Source organism: Pezoporus occidentalis, unplaced genomic scaffold (assembly GCF_034315485.1).
Source record: "Pezoporus occidentalis ecotype Australia unplaced genomic scaffold, CSIRO_AGI_Poc_V1 ctg53, whole genome shotgun sequence".
Classification (NCBI taxonomy): Eukaryota; Metazoa; Chordata; class Aves; order Psittaciformes; family Psittacidae; genus Pezoporus; species Pezoporus occidentalis.
Window position 1 is genome coordinate 4,700,288 of NW_026915866.1, and position 16,369 is coordinate 4,716,656.

At 39.4% G+C, this 16,369-nt stretch overlaps 1 protein-coding gene across 3 annotated transcripts in view; it reads left to right on the plus strand.

The window, feature by feature from the left end:
- Positions 1-16,369, plus strand: part of LOC134173528 (melanopsin-like) — a 67,922-nt gene that overhangs the window by 5,412 nt on the left and 46,141 nt on the right. For 2 of the 3 annotated variants that reach the window (XM_062637624.1, XM_062637627.1), the window contains exons 2-3: positions 6,790-6,945; positions 10,689-10,768. The gene's annotated coding sequence lies outside the window, so the exon portion shown is untranslated. The remainder of the gene's footprint in view (positions 1-6,789; positions 6,946-10,688; positions 10,769-16,369) is intronic. The other variant, XM_062637625.1, reaches the window with a different exon arrangement.

Consider the following 16,369-nt stretch of genomic DNA (forward strand, 5'->3'; position numbering starts at 1 on the left):
CACACACACAAAGCAAATGCATCATTCCCTCAGATAACAGCAAGCTTTGTGACTTTTTGGACTAAGTACGGCAAATTGGGTACTAGTGTTTTTCAGCTTCTGTTTAAGGGAAAGAAATACTTTTAAAAAAAAATTTAAAAAGAAGATAATAATAATAATAAAAAAAGAGATACTGAGGAGCTGATTCAGATGATGGGTGTTTTGGGGATGTTTTCAAACGTAAAAAGGGTGGAGCAAGCCAAGAAATGTCTGTAGTGTGAGACTATTTCTAACTAATGTGAAACCTTACAGTATCTGATTTAATTATAGAGCAATGCCTTAAATAACTGCAATCTCATTAAAACAGAGGAATCGGAAATGAAAACAACAACAAAAAAAGAAAATATCACTTCCAAGTCTTTGTCATACAGAACAAAATGATTTAAGGTGTTGTTTTTTTTTCTGTTATCAGTAAAGGAGAGGAAAGAGGATTCAAGCAAATTCTGTCCATGAGTAATGCACATTAGTAGTTAGAACTCTGTGATCTTACCAATTCCTATCTATCATAGATGTTGTGCTTTTTTGTTTGCTTTTTCTTTTTAAAATTCATTTGTACTTCGACGTTAAGAAAGTCCATTCAATGTTGCTGTGCTTTGCTTCCTCCTCTGTGCGCAACCAGAACACGGCAGTATTGGAGCAAAGCTTTCTGGTGATAAAGCGATAGGTCAGATGTGTACCCCACAAATGTGCTTTGCGGCCTCATTCACTTTGTATAAATAAACAGCTGCAGGCATTCTTCGGGAGTGCAGAGAGCAGCTTTACCCAAAGGACTCTTCCCTGGAATGAGGAGGTGCCAGATCCCTGTAGCTCACACCATTAATCACTTGCTGCAGGTCAACTCATTTCCATGCAGTTCATGTTTTACCCTGATGTCAATAGCTGAGTTTTCAACCAGCAACCTCTACAGCTAAGATAAAGTTTACAAAAATCTCTGAAGCGTCTTCTAATTGGGACTGGTGTAATCTGAGTTGTGAGCCAGATTACTGGGGTTTACCTTAACAGTGGCACTTCCTTGCATTTGGACTTGCCTTGGCTGCAGAATTATGCTTTAACATTCCTTCTCTTCAGTATGTCATTGCAGTGGTGGTTTTTGAGTACATCCAAAAAGGGAAGTTTCAAGTGTTTAACTAAAATTATATTTCACCAGTTTTTAATTGTTGACTGTACAGAAAGCATCCTCTATGGGGTATGACAGTTCCTTCAGGTGCATACAAACTTGAGAATTTTTTCTGATTTCATTAGCAGAAAACTGAAGCAATATTTATGATTCTCAAAAACTTTGCTCTTGGAGACAAGTAAATGGAATATGAAACAAACTTATTTTACAAATACCAAGATTTTGAGCCACTAAGAAGTTTAATTTATTTTAAGTTGGAGTAGAATGTGGAATATATTGTGGGATCCGGTTCTCAAGCTTCTAGAACAGACAGCAGTTTACTCCTACCTTGGCAAGGTCACCATACACAGTAAAGCATCAGTAAGAACATTGGTAATCTAGCTTTTACTTTTGATGTGAGGTGGCTAATGAATTGAAACTTGTACCTTCACTCCAAGAGCTCCCTTTGTAGCACGAAGCACGTATGAAGCACAAGCATTTCTTTGTGGTACAATTACACCTCAAATGTCTGGCAAGGCAGCAAAAAGCCCCTTTTCCCTTTGCCTGTAGGAAACCTTTAATGTGGATCAGGCAAAAGAGCAAAAGGGGATTTCAACCTATGGCAGGACTGCCCTGGGAATAAATTTTTAGCTTCCTATTTTGAATGTGTAAGTCAGTCCCTGCCTAGTGGAAGCCATGCTCAGGCCATGTATTGTGGGCAGATGCTATTCCCTCCCCTTGCCACTGCTCTGAGCACCTGAAGGTCTGGCAGCGAGTATAGTCATACAAACAGTGGGATTTAGGGAGGCTGTGCTCATAGCACCTATTACCCAAGAGCATAGCTCTTTACAAGATCAGGAGGTAGGTTTCTTCTCCTGAAGAAAAAGTAATTCTTCCTTTCTGCCCATTTCCGCTCAATGTGCACGTACACAATAAAATCCTGCACTTCCCAAAATGGGGAGTGATTCATGCCTGCAAGTTTAAAATAATGAAGTTAGTAATGCGCTGAACTGATTTAACCTTAGCTCACTTGTTGATGGTTAATCTCTCAATTTCTGTTGCCCTTTCAGCCTGCAACAGCTGTTGATGGCATGAAAAATTGGCTGAACTGCAGACAAGCTGGGGCTGTGTATGTTTGTTGTATGAAGCTCTTGGAGAGAAGCAGAAGATACCTTAGTAAAACTTCTGGAAGCTTTAGGCGTGGGAGAACAAACCAGTCAACATCATAATGCATTAAATAAAGCTTCTATGAAACCTGGGTGGGGAGACATCCATTCAGGTCACACATCTTCCCCTTGGACGGCAGCAGAGTCATCTTCATGGGAGGATCTTCGGTTAAACACCCGCAACTCAGTTTGCATTTTGACAGTTTGCCTCTTGGTCATGGATCAACATCTACTTTTCTTGCAGCTGCCCAAGCCCATGGACAGCTCTGTTGCATGGTGTGTCTAGAGGTTGTGTGGACTCACCAGGTCAGTGAAAGGATGTTTTCTGTGCATTGTATACAGGGACACAAAGACATTAACTAAATGGCACGTTTTCTATCTTGGTCAGAATGGAGGCTCTCTTAGTTTGAAAGCCCTGGATAAATGCAGAGGAAGTTGCATGGATTAAAATTAAATCCAAGATTTAGTTCAGCAGATGTCCCTTTCAGAGCGTTCACAGGCTATTACGGGATCAGTACGGTACAGGGCAGATCTCTTGCCTTGTGATTCCCTAAGCATTGTGGGATCATTCTGGCTGTTGACTCACAGCCAGCCCTTCGCCGCCTCTTGTTTCCCAGTTCCTGCACTAACCCTGCACTCTAGTTAATAGTTAAGCAGAAGTTTTGAAATGAGACACAGCATCTCATGCTTTTGAACTTGCTTTGTTATAAGTCCCTTAGGTGAGTGAGCTTGCTTACTGTGTGTGCCAGTAGAAACATCTGTAGCGGAAGTGTTTCCTGATGGCTTGCTTTGGGAAGACTGGGGTCCAGCTCCACCTGAGCTGAAATGGGAGTAAGTACATGACTGTGCTGCAGGCTTTTCCCTACTGGGAGGGAAATCCCAACCAGGCTTTTACAGTGAACCAACTTCCGCACTGCACATCACCATCTTATCGAGGCTGGTAACCTGTCATTAGTGCTTCTACTTGTGTGTCCAGGAGAATAAACCTACTCAAGCCGAAAGTTTCACATAAATTTAGGTACAGCTGTCATGTTCACTTCCTTAGTAATTTTCTCACCCTATCCCTGACTTTTGTTTTTTTATTTTTTATTTTTATTACAATATTACAGTGCTATTACAGATTTGACAAAATATTTAGTATAAGATACAGGAAGTGAATAACAGCTGTCATAATTTTTAAGCCCCTTAAATGAGGGATATTAGGCCTGTATTTAGAAACCTGCAAATGCAGCAAAGGTGCTTGATCTTTTATGTTTATAAAAGAGGTGGTGAATGCTCCATCCCTGGCAGTGTTCAACGCCAGGTTGGACAGAGCCTTGGGTGACATGGTCTGAGGTGAAGCATCTCTGCACATGGCAGAGGGGTTGGAATTAGAAGATCCTAAGGTACTTTCCAACCCAAACCATTCTATGATTCTATGTAATAAATCTCAGCAGTTTGCCTTCTCTTTTGGAAAGCAGTAAATTCAGACAAACCAGCTTCAGACAGCCCTAATGTTTGGCAATTGCAACTTAAGTTTACAAACAGTTTTGCTCAAAGAAATGCTGGGAGGTATTGAAAGGCCTTTTTTTTTTTTTTTCTAAGTTGACATGTTAAAAATTTTTATTGTGAGTCAGTGCTCTTGGTGCTTTTCTCGAATTTGAAATCTAACCATAAAAAAGTGAGTGTGCTTTAATAACACCATCTGTGGGAATATAACCGTGTTCTAACATTTGCAGTTTGCTTTGTTTACTATATTCTGTATTCAGAAGGGTCACAAATACATTTGAAAGAAATTATCCATTCTTAGTCAAAGGTCCTTCCAGTGTTACTATAGCTCTAGTAAAAGGCAATGTTTAATGACCAATGAGATTATTAAATAAGCAATAATGAGATTTGATTTTGAAGCAGAGAAGCTTAGCGAAGTAATCAACTACAGAGAAGCCTGCAGTTTTGGGGTTTTGAATTTAGATAATAACTTCTTTTGCTTCTGCTCCTGGCAGCAGGGAGCTTTTGTGCATAGAAGAGTGGAAAGCATCAGTTGAAAGATTCATCTTCAATTTGCTACTTGGAGAGCATAAGCAGTGAAAAGCAGACTGTTAGACACAGTTCTTCATGTTCAGAAGTGGTCTCTTGGCTTTATTCATAAGAAGTAGGGAAGTTCATGGGTGCTAGTGGTTGTATATGAAAGACCCTGATGCAAAACCTGTTGAAGCTTGCTAAGGACTTGTGCTAACTTCAGCAGGCTCTTGTCTTAGCTGCTGTTTTTGCATTTGAGAATCTGGACAAGGCCATAATGGCTCACTTAGATGAAGCACTTGGAATTACTTTTTCCAGTGCCATTGCTTCAGCATTTCATGCAAGTAATGCTTGGTCCTGAGTTAGCTAGCAGACTGTTTACTTTCTTTATCTTAGCCCTCCTACTTACGAGAAACTGGCCAAGGTCATGAAAACTTTGTTACCCTATAAAATGTATTATCCTAAAGCTTCTCTGCCTTTGCAGAGGAGCAATGACATAAGGAGTTACATGCATACAGGATATTTAAGCACAAATTCTTGATGAATTGCCAGAGAATCCATCTATTCAGAAGATGCAGTTCACCGTAGACACAGAGTAGAGGTCCTTGGTGTGTCAGCTGACAGCTAACCCATGCTCTTTTGTGGTCTTTGTTTTCCCTTACATCTTGCAGAAATTCCTTCATGAAACATTAAAAACCACATAGCCAAGTCAAGGCCAGTCAGCTGCTTTTCTTATTTCAATTAATGTTTTGTTATCGGTCTACCAAAGTGAAGTAAGAGTTAATAATCTGTGTACAAGTGAGATTTGTTCCTCATTTTATGCATGTGATCGAAGTGTTGCCTGTTGATGTTTGAATAGTTAAATCACAAGGTTTGTCCCCTTGTGGGCCCTTGCAATTGTATCACATTGCAGGAGCAACTACGTAATCAATCAGATGTGCTTTAGGAGTCTGAGAATAATCTGTGATTCACAGAAGTAGGCCAATGCAATTAGTGAAATGTTAAGCCTTGTAATGGAATGTAACATGTGCTTGTCTGCCTGATCCCATCTGCATCAGTTTCAGCCTGGATAACATTTCACAAATATGTTACTTAAAAAGCAAATATCAAAAGCTTTCAAAGAGAAGCCTTCTTAAAAACATTAGGCTGCTTCATCTCATGAATGAGTATCAGATTGTCTTGTTAGGAAGCTCCCAGGAGTCCTGAGCAGGCAAAGCACCTGGGCAAGGAGGGCACACTCCCGGTTAATACCTATGCACTGAAAGGCTGAAAGGGGAGAAATCCTTCACTTCATCCTTTTGCTATGTGAGTTTCCCCAAAAAATCATCTCCAATGCCATCCTCTGTGACTCAACAAAATGAATCATTCTGTAACACAATCACATTCAAGGAAACTAACATGGATTAGGAATAGGGTTTGAAAAATGCGTGGGATTTTTTGGTTTTGGGTTGGGTTTTTTTTTGGTTGGTTTATTGGTTGTTTTCTAAATTTTCCAGGTTATTACTGTAGAAGACCTCTTTCTTTGCATTATCTTTTGGGTCAATACAGTGTTCAGACCCGTGGGTATATCTTTCAGGGTACTTTCTTCCAGTTGCTTGAAGCTCTGGATGCAAAACTACAGGTAACCCTGCGTGGTAGGCAGCTGTGTTCCTGATTTGCCCATAGAAGGGGAAGAAGCACAAAGCTAAGTGCATGCACTTGGATGCCATTTCTAAATCTAGCCATAAATATTATAGTGCTTTATCTCTGTCTTCTGCTTGTCTGCAGTTGTTGAGGCCCAGAGGTTTTAGATGTATTAAGGCCATGTCTTTTGTTTAGTGACTTAAAGCAGAATGGAAAGGGAGCTAGCATTCGTTTGACGTTAGACAGGTGTAAACTCCAAAGCTAAACAAAAATTAACAAATACCAGGCGTGATTAGAATAAGTATCAGTCTAGAATGGGGAAAGCTCTGCAGGGAGAGCAACAGAGGTTGCCTTTAGCTTCAGACACTCCTCTCTCAGCTCCAGAGAATAGAGGGATGTCTGCCCTTTCCCTTTTTCTTAGGTGCCAGAGAGACTAAAATAGCCTTGTCAGCATGGTGCATGGGAAGATGCTTGGTAAAAATGCCATTTCCACCAGAAGCTGTCCTCTGTTCCTGCTCTGATAACCAGATGTAGAGGTAATCATGAAAAATACAATTATGAAAGCGCAGATTGAAACACTCTCTTTACACTTCTTCTGTAGAGGCAAAATGGAAGAAACACTATCTTTTCTGGTAACATGCTCATTTTAGCTTTGGGGAGATATTGGGTGCTGTTATTAAATGCCTTGGATACATTTGGGTAGAAAACATGAGTCCATCACCAGCAAACAGCCAGAGATATTTGCTCATAATGGTACAGTTCCCAAAGTGACGGAGATGGCACGGATCAAAGTGACTTTTCTGGAGGAAGTAACTTTTGGGTAAAATGATCTTACATGAAACCAATTCAATAACTGTTTTCTGTCAGTGCAAAAGTATTCATCAACTTCAGTGATTTGAACTTCAATTCCTATGAAGACCAGAGCTTGCCTTGTTGGGATTCCTGGATTTGTCATGCTTTCTCCTCAGCATAACTGAAAGTGATGTGAAATGCCTCCAGCTCTCCACAGATGATCTTTGCAAGGTCAGTATCAGTACTTTTATTGCCTCACCAAAGTCAGAATATGTTCCACCTGTTTCCTTTGCATAAGTCTGAAATTATCAAGATTCCTGTCTGGTGAGTTGTTACCAAGAGGTTTCTGGTTTTGAATGCTTGGTCCTCCATCAATCATGATACTGTGAAAATGTTTATTTCTGCCCACCCTCCTCCTCCCAGTTTTCTTTTCAGGAGATGCAGATAGCATAGCAGACTCTGAAAAACAGTAAGACTTTCAAATGGCCAATGTCCTTTAATTATTTGTTCCTCTCCTTTTTTGCATAAACTGCGTGCTTTTAAGGAGTGAAAATCAGAAGCGAGCCTCCTGTTTCTGACAGATGCTGCCGTATAATTGACTTCACACATCCAGCAAATACTGTGAGGACTGTAAAGCGGATGCATATACTTTGCTCTTAAATTTTTAGCACAGAATGTGTTAGTGACAAACTGCAGTGGTATTCACACAGCAGCTTGATCTTTGTGTTCCGGTGCCTGTACTGGAGTGTTACTATTGCACTACTTACAGGGTTAGACAAGTACAATTGGCACTTCACCAGAAAACTGTTTGGGCTTGGGTGCAAGTTGTGTTTGAAAATCCTTTGGTAACAGGAAAAATGAAAGTTAAAAGTGCACCATGTGAAAAGAACGAGTTCTGCAATGTTGTAGACATTGGTGGTTTTGTCATTGTCTACTGTGGGAAGGAAAAATACTGGGACATCGATGTAAAACATCTGATTTACTCCTACATAGTTTGGACCATTCCATCTATCCTCATAAAGTAATAGGAAAACATAAATTTCTTGAACTACAGCTATTTTGATCTCTTATCCAAAATATTTGCTGTAATCCTGAGGCTTTTGCAACATCATCTTTATCTGTGTATGTTTCTTAGCGAAAACAGATTTTTCCAAGAGCATTAAGTACCTAAGTGGTTCTTTTCTCCATGGTGGTTATTTTTTGCTTAGTTTTGGTTTTTACTGTTTTGATAACTAAGATACTCTCTAACCTACAAATTCTTGTGGAATTCTAACCTATTTAGAAATGTCTTACTGCATGGCACATGGATTGACATATTATGTTATTTTATTATAAGCATTAAAATCATGGATATACTGCTACCCATTAGTGACAGAGGCTCCTCCAAGCCCTATATGTGTTAAATAATCAGGGCACTTCTGCAGAGGACTGAAATTGAGACAGGATAATGTATCTGTCTGTTTCCTCTTTTAGTGTTTAGCTTTTCTGGAAGTCTGTGGTGAAACCACTCACCCGTTCAGACAATGTGCCCTTTTGTTCCCACTGATTCAGACAGCGGCAGGAAGAAGGGAAGGAAAGCAGGTTGCAACATGGGCTTAGAGGAGCTGACTGTGTTGTTAGGGTGGGGTTGAATATCAGATGTACACCAGACTGGATGCAGTCCCAAAGGTAAAGCAGGGGTATTTGTCCAGCCCTGTTAGGCTGTTTGTCAGGCAGTTTGCCTGCAAACAGCTTTCTCACCTCTTTATCAATCTCTTGACCTGTTTCAATGAGCAATTAGGGAGCTTTTGCTTATGCAGGTGGTGTCCTGAGTTTGTTAGAAGTCATGCAAGTCATCCTTGTCTCATTTCGATTTCAGTCTCCCTGTCGAGATTCTTCTTTCTCCTCAGGCATCAAATACCAGTTGCTCAGACATGGCATGAGATCCCTTCTTGGGGTGGCAGTTGGAGCTGGAGAAACTGTCTACACTAACAGCCAAGTGGGAGATATTTGAGAGCTCACAGGCTGAGTGTCGTGTCCTGCACAGATCCTTGCAAGAAAGCTTGCGGCCTTGGTGCATGCCTGAAAGTGAGAGAAAGACACAGCACTTAGTTGGGTACTGCTATCTCTTCTCAGATACAATTTTCTCCTTCTCTTTTACCGATTGCAGCATTCCCAGATATGAGATGATACTGTATCATTTCCTTTGGTGCTGAGTGTGAAAAACAGAGTCTCCTTTAAGTGGTGAACATTATCTGCTTCTCACTGAAGAACACTCAATCCTGACAAATGGATTTCCTGTCTTCAGGCAATAGAAAAACATTGAAGAATAAGTTCACCATGCTGCACACAACTCTTCTTCCATACTCAGGACCCTACTGAGTACTTTCTGCTTTGAAATTTCCACTTTTGTTAAGCTGGTAAACTCACTAAGTTCCTTTTAATTGGAGCCAGATTCTGCTACTATACAGTTTTTCAGTAGTACACGTCTGTTTTCCCCTAAAGAATCAGCAAAATCTTTTTTTTTACCACAGTATTGAAAGAAATGGAAGTAGCTCTGTATTCTTCATAGCTAATAAAATATTTTGCGAACTTTTGAAAGCTGTTGAGTTCAAGTAACTGAAATTAAAGTTGTACATTTAAGGAAGGCTATATATAAAAGACAAAGAGTGTTACCTGCTAACCCTTTGCAGTGCTGATTTCTTACCATGGTAAGAGTAATTCTGGCCAGAAAGGTAATGAGAAGAGTCCATAGATGATAAAATCCAAGTAGGGAGGTAAGGATCTCTTTTCTGAGTTGTCTGTGGAGATTTCTCTCCCTAGTGGAAGCTGAAGGGTGACATTTGTCTTTCCAACCTGAGATGGATCAGGGAATTCGGGACACTGCATGAGACACAGAACAGTGCTCTGGAATGAAAGTACAGTAAGTTTCTCAAGGAGTAGCTATATGTGCATGTTAGTGTTTGAAAAAAGAGAATTTTGTCACCTGTAGAAGCACAATTGTTGATTTAGTTACTCAGTGGTGCAGGAATGTATTTGCATTCTTCGGGGGGTGGGGGGTGTGTGTGTGTAAAAATTGCTGTCATGCATCCTTCAGTTTATCATAGTTTACACTTTCTCACAGGTTTATTTTATGTAGGTCCTTGTACTCCTAAGCAAAGAACTGAACCAAAAGCAATCATAGGCAATGCAAGGATTATTTATCTCTTTTAGCGCAATGAGTTGCTGGAAAGAGGATTTGCCCTTTGTATGACTTTGGTTGCAAACACTTTAGGGGACCATTAATGCTGCAGATGATGAGTTTGTTCCATTGCTGAAGCTGTCTTTGACCTCATTTCCTCATGTTACCCACCAACTAGAGGCAAATCAATAGGAACTGTTTGCAGTTACTTGTAGCCCAATAAAAACCACAGATAATGCAAAAATTGATGTTATATGTACAAGAACATAGTAATGATTTTTTTTCTGTGTGTGTATTGTTGCTGCAGATTATAGTGTTAATGTTAGAGTTTGAGTTGGAAGGGACCTCTTGAGATCTCCAAGTCCACCCCCCCTGCTCAAGCAGGGTAGCTAGAGCCAGTTGCTCAGGACCAGTTGGCTTTTACTATCTCCACAACCTCTCTGGGCAGCCTGTTCTTGTTTTTGACTCTCTTTGCAGTAAAACAAAAAGTGTATTCTTGTGTTCAGATGGAATTTCATGTGCTTTAATAATATATCCATTGCCTTTTGTCCTGTCCGTGGGCACTACTCAGCAGAGTCTGGCTCCCTTATCTTTACCCCCCTGCTCTTGGGTGTTTGTATACATTGATACATTTATATACAGCAAAGAACTTTATTCTGGAAAGAATAAGAATATTTCTGTACATCAAAGAACTTGTACATTTAGACTTGGCAGTCCTGGGGTAACAGTTGGACTTGAGGATCTTAAAGGTCTTTTCCAACCTACTTGATACTATGATTTCATGACAAGATCCCTGGAACCTTCCCTTCTCCAGGCTGAATTTCCCCAGCTCTCTCTACCTCTCCATGCACAGAAGATGCTCTAGTTCCTGAGTAAGTGACTGGCCTCACTTCAGTAAGTCCATATCTTTTTTCTGCTGGGGTGCTTGGAAATGTGTCTGGAGCTGGTGAAGGTACACTCACAAGCAGTGAGAACATAAAACTGTGGATTTGTGCTATCCTCTGGGAAAAATTTTGCTACCAAATTATGAAAATTCAGTACTTATTCCAGGAAGGTGTTGCACAATCTCAGTATCTGTAGCACTTGATGTGAACTCTTATCACTAAGCAAAAGACTTTCAAATTGTACACAGCAGAAACTTGAAAACAACCTAGCCTCTTCATGATTTAGTCTTAAAACCACTTATTCCTCAGCGGCATCCTTGCAGTGGCCAAATGGTAATGTTAATTTTTAACAAACTAAGTAAAGAAGTCTGGTCACAGATGTGAAAGCCACTGATGTTATGATCTCTCGCTATTGTTCTCCTCTTCCGCATTGGGAAACAGTCATGAAAGTGGTCTCTTTTCTGAATTTGAAATCAGTGACTATCCTTGTGGTCACAGGATGGGAGGGTTATTTAGCAAGTCCTGAATCACTCTTTGTTTCTGAAATAGTGAAGGCAGAAGCCTGGAAGCAAAGTTCCATGTTCTTATGGATGACATAAACACAGAATTTAATTCTCAGTTTATGAGTACTGCGTACAATCACCGTGACTTATAGAAGTTTATGAAAGTGCTGTTGTAAGTCGATTTGCCAGAAGAAATATTTTACCTAATTCTTAGAGATGGGTATCCTTCAGGCAAAGAGAGCAAAGACTGCTGAATAAGTAATCCAGCTGTATTTGACCTCTGTGCCGCAGAAAATTACTGGAAATTGATATTTCAATAAAAATATCTCCTAGTACCACATAGTTAAAGTCATAAAGTCAATCGAAACTATCAGTAATTTTGTGAGGCCATGTGTTTATTTGTACTATGTAGATCCTCATTCCAGAAGAGTCATAGATTACATCCTCCAGAAGATTACAATTTATCAAATTGGCATATCTAATCTTGGTTTCCAGAGTGAGATGTGTTCCTTCGGATCCTATTTTCCAATGCTTTCCAGCTTTTAGTACACTTTTATCATGGAAATTTTGCTGCCCTCCCACTCTGGGAGCCCATGTGGTAAGTAGGGCTCTACTCAATGTGCCCAACATGTCAGCCCATTGGAGAATCGGATCAGAGGCTGTATGTGAGCTGCTGGAACATGTCCTTTGAAGGCAGGTTCCCTAGCAGCAGTCAAGCATTGCAGTGTGCTTGTTGCATTCACAGGGGCGTATCTGCCACAAGTCATGTTCCCCGTCATGTGACCTCAACTTATGAAAAACCTGTTAAACTATAAAACTTGACAGAGTAAACTATAAATAAACTATAAATAATTTGGAAACTTGTGCTTTGGTGAATGATCCAGTTTTCTGTAAACATCCACTCAAATTTTCAAGTTGCTTGGAAAATGAAGTAATAATTGCAAAGCAACAAAAAGCCTCATTGTGGCTTAAATTTTTCACAAGTCCAGCATGTTATAACTGTGTTCCATGCTTAGTTTCAGTTTCTAAAATATTTCACTACACTAAAGGTGTTTCAGCTTTCAGTTCTAAGGAGGCTGTGCTCTTCTGCAGGGAAGTATGAGTGTACTGGCAAAAGGTGACACTGAGGATGGATTTATGTATGGCACTTCTCTCCTTGTCAAAGGCTGTGGAAGCAGGGCTTTTAGGCAGGCAGGAAATGCCCTCTGGCTGGTACAATTGATCGTACCACTTTGGATGATCAGGTGAAATGCATTCATGGCATTAGTTTATGTCCAATATATTGTTTTTTAAAAAATGAAACTGTTCAATATACATACTGTGTGGGGTTAGTGCAAAATACCCTGACTGCCTGCAATCTCTTGAATCTCAACATGATACATTTTATAAGTAACATATAAAATGACTAGGCAATCAAACAATTAATTGATTTTATAATGAAGCATGAAAATCTAGTAGACTTTGAGATAGATTTGAGAGAAGCTGGTGTCTGATCTGATTAAGATCAATGTTATTTTCTGCTTGTCGGAGCCCACGGGCTGCTGGTGAAGAAGTAATTAGTCTTAGTTTAGTGGGCACAGAACAGTTCGACAGATTTTGCTTAGTGATACTTGAATGACAGCACAGTCTTAGGGATCATCAATGCAATTGTTTTGATGTGGCATGACTTATATCATGGGGAGAAAAATGAGACTGTAAAAAAGTGGATGCTTTATGTTTCGATCACAGAATAAGTTCTTTGCTGAGCTGGAATGGGGAATCCATTGTGTCCTTATGGGTAGACGTATGAGAGTACATTGTTGAAATGGTAGACATCAGTAGACTCCAAATTTCTTTGGTTTTAAATCATTTCAATGCACAGCAGGTCCACAAAAATTCAAGATGCCCAACTGCTTTTGCTCTGGCATGTGTTTGTTTTGTTTGTTTGTTTTCTCTATGGTGCTTTCCATGTGAATAGTGACCTCAGAAAGATGAGTTTGTGAGGCTTCTCTACCTGGCAGGTGTTTTGCATCTAGATGTTGCCCCACGGAGTTGAGTTTGCACAATCACGATGAAGTTGAGTCATTTGTTTAAAAGATTTGTTGGATTTATAGAGTGATACAGAGAAATGTCAGCTTATGGAAGTTGCAATTGTATCACTGGGTAACAGCCTGGATGAGGAAATGTTCTTTACCTTGGACTACAAGTGTTAAAAGTGTTAATAGAAGAATTTCTAGGAGAGTAATAATTACACTCACATGATACATGTTACAAAAATCTCTGACTGAAGGAGACTATTATGAAAGCTAAGCAGAATTTGGAATTGCCCTGCACAAGAAAGTCTGGTATTTACACACAGAGCTTTGCTGATATGAAATGCTCATGTTTCAAGACTTTTTCCCAGTGAATCAAAGTCCTTAAAAATCAGGGATTTACAAATGTAGAAATGCTTTCAATGTCAACAAAATATTTTAATACTTCAGAGTTCATAAATAGCACATGACTTGAGTTAGTGAAATCTCCTAAGGCACTTTAATTTCAGTACTTACCCAGATTTTCCTATTTTGAGTGGCCTGGAGGGGAAAAGTGTCCTTAAAAAAAAATAAAAAGGCTTTTATAGATAAGCTTACCTTACTAAAATAATTTTTCTCTTTATAACCCACTTTTGTGTGACTTCCATGTATCAATCAGTTCAGATAGAGAGAAACTTGCAATGTCATCTCTGAATGAGAATATAAGTCAATATATTTCCTCTGGAGTAAAGGGAGAGGTAGTTTGTTTTGTTAACTGCCAGAAAGTAAATCATGCCAGCTGGCTCAGCAAAATTAAATACACTTACTTCTGGAGAAGCCAACCTGAAATGAGATTGTGGTTGTGTTTTTTAACTTTTCTTGTCTGTTATTTTTTTTGTTTTGTTTGGTGTTATTTATTTATTTTTCTTATTCTAAATTAAACCAGAAAAATTCCCATAAAATCTGTGCTTCCCTGGAAAATTTATTTAAAATGCATTACTGTTTGAAATAACCTCATTAGTTCTGTGATTGCACAGCATTGAAGATGTATTTAGTCCTTTACTGAGTTCTTGTTTTTAGCAAAACTTTGTTGAGTAAAGTTAACACCCATCTGCAATATCACACTGATTCTTTTTCATTGTATTACTGACTTTCTATGTTATAACTAAGACACAGTAGTAAATGTTTTAAATTTTTAGCCACAGGAGGAAAGGGAAAAATCAGCAGCATGTTAGGTATAGAAAATATTTGTGAATACATTTGGGAAGATAGCTTAAGAGAGTCCTTAAGCAGGTAAGTCAAAAGGGAAAAAGTGCTTATAGAATCAAATATGGTTGCAAAAATTAATCAATTTTAAATAATTTCTAGCATCCTTTGTTTTCTGTAAGATGTTCCTTCATGTTCATAAATTCTGCTTTTATACTTCTCACCAAAATCTACCAAAATATCCTTTCCCCCAGAATAGTGATAGGGTTTAGCAGTGCCTTTTTTAACTTCCATTAACCACAAAATTTATTTGTCAGTATAAGGACCTGTGAAAAACAGATTTTTGGAAACTAAATCTATACCCCAGGCTAACCTTGCCAGGTACCTACTTCTCATATCTTAAAGCCAAAGTTTTTTTGAAGATATTTTTGTAGCAGCATTGGTAAACCTAAAATTAGCTGCTCTCTGGCAACCTGGTTGTTAAGTGTGCTGAGTTACCACTTTAAAACAAAAATACTTTATAGCCATTAAAGAAAATTTTATAAACAAAAATAATTTCTAAGTTTTCAAAGTTTTGGCTCTAGTGCATCTTTTAACGAGCCAACTATTAAACCTGGTCAGTGGCTGTAATTTTTATGCCACAAAGGAAAAAAGCAAACAAATGTGCCTTCATCAAGGCAATTTGACTTTATATACTTTATTCTTCTTCTCAGTTCTTCCTGAGATGCATTTTGCCTACAGGCTTTTCATGAGATGTATGACATCATGAGGAAATACCATGTCCAGAAGCAATCATATGATATCGACTTATGCTTACATTTCCTTTTCCAGAGGTGACCACTTCAATTAGGTGGATGTGGAGCAGCTGTGGGAACAGATGAAAGAGTTTTGAATCCTTTGGAGAAAGCAGGAGGCTCTCCAGGTGGCACAGAGGCAGTGGTGATCTAGATGTGGGAAAATGCTTCTGCTGGGAAGGGAATGTAGAAATTGTTATACATGCCAAAACTGTCAAGACTAATAATTAGTATTAGCAGTAAGTTATGCTGTTATCATCAGATCACAGTGAAATAGTGACAGCAAATTTAACGAGATGTTTATGTAGTTAATCCTTCAGTTGACGGATGGTTTATAAAGTGCTACAGTGGTAAGGAAAATGTCATGCCTTCAATGAGGAGACTCAAATGAAATACAAAAAAGTTGGTGCATGGGTAAAATTGAGGCTGTACAATTTTGCACAGTGACACACTATGCACAGTGTTACATTCCTGTTAGAACAAAACAGTATCAGGGAGGTCTGAAGTGGGAGGCACTGAAAGAAACGAGAAGCAGGGAGATAGTACACCCTCAGTTGCATCTTGGGCAGTGATGCCCAGAAACAGCTGGGCTGGAGGTACCTGTTCCACTGAAAGGTTGGCTCTGAAAGATGGCACCCTTGAGAAGGATGAGTCTATGTGCCGTGTCTTGGCTCTGTGGTTGAACAAAGCCAGGGGTTGGCTTTGGCAGGCAAGGCAAGATGGTGGAGAATGGCAAGATGGTGGAGAATGGCATGCTGGTTTTCCAGGCCAAGATATATATCTCAAAGAAATCTCTGGTCAAGCAAGAAGGGCAGACGGAGGTTAGGTTTGTTCTCAGTCTTGTCATGTCTGTATTTTAATTTTCTAACTTTGTTTCATACTCATAATCCAAAATTTAAACCTTGACCCTATTGAGTAAATTTGATGCTTTTCCTTTTTTTTTCCCCAGCATTTAAAGTCAGGTCAGCTGACTCATGGGTTAGGCTTTCTCAATCCCCAGGGCATGTGTTTCCCACACCACTCGCTGGTATGAAAGCTGCTTTGGGGTTTACTGGTATTACTTACACAGTGTGAAACAACTCCCAACAGGAGACAAGGCAGTTAGCCGCTGAAAGAA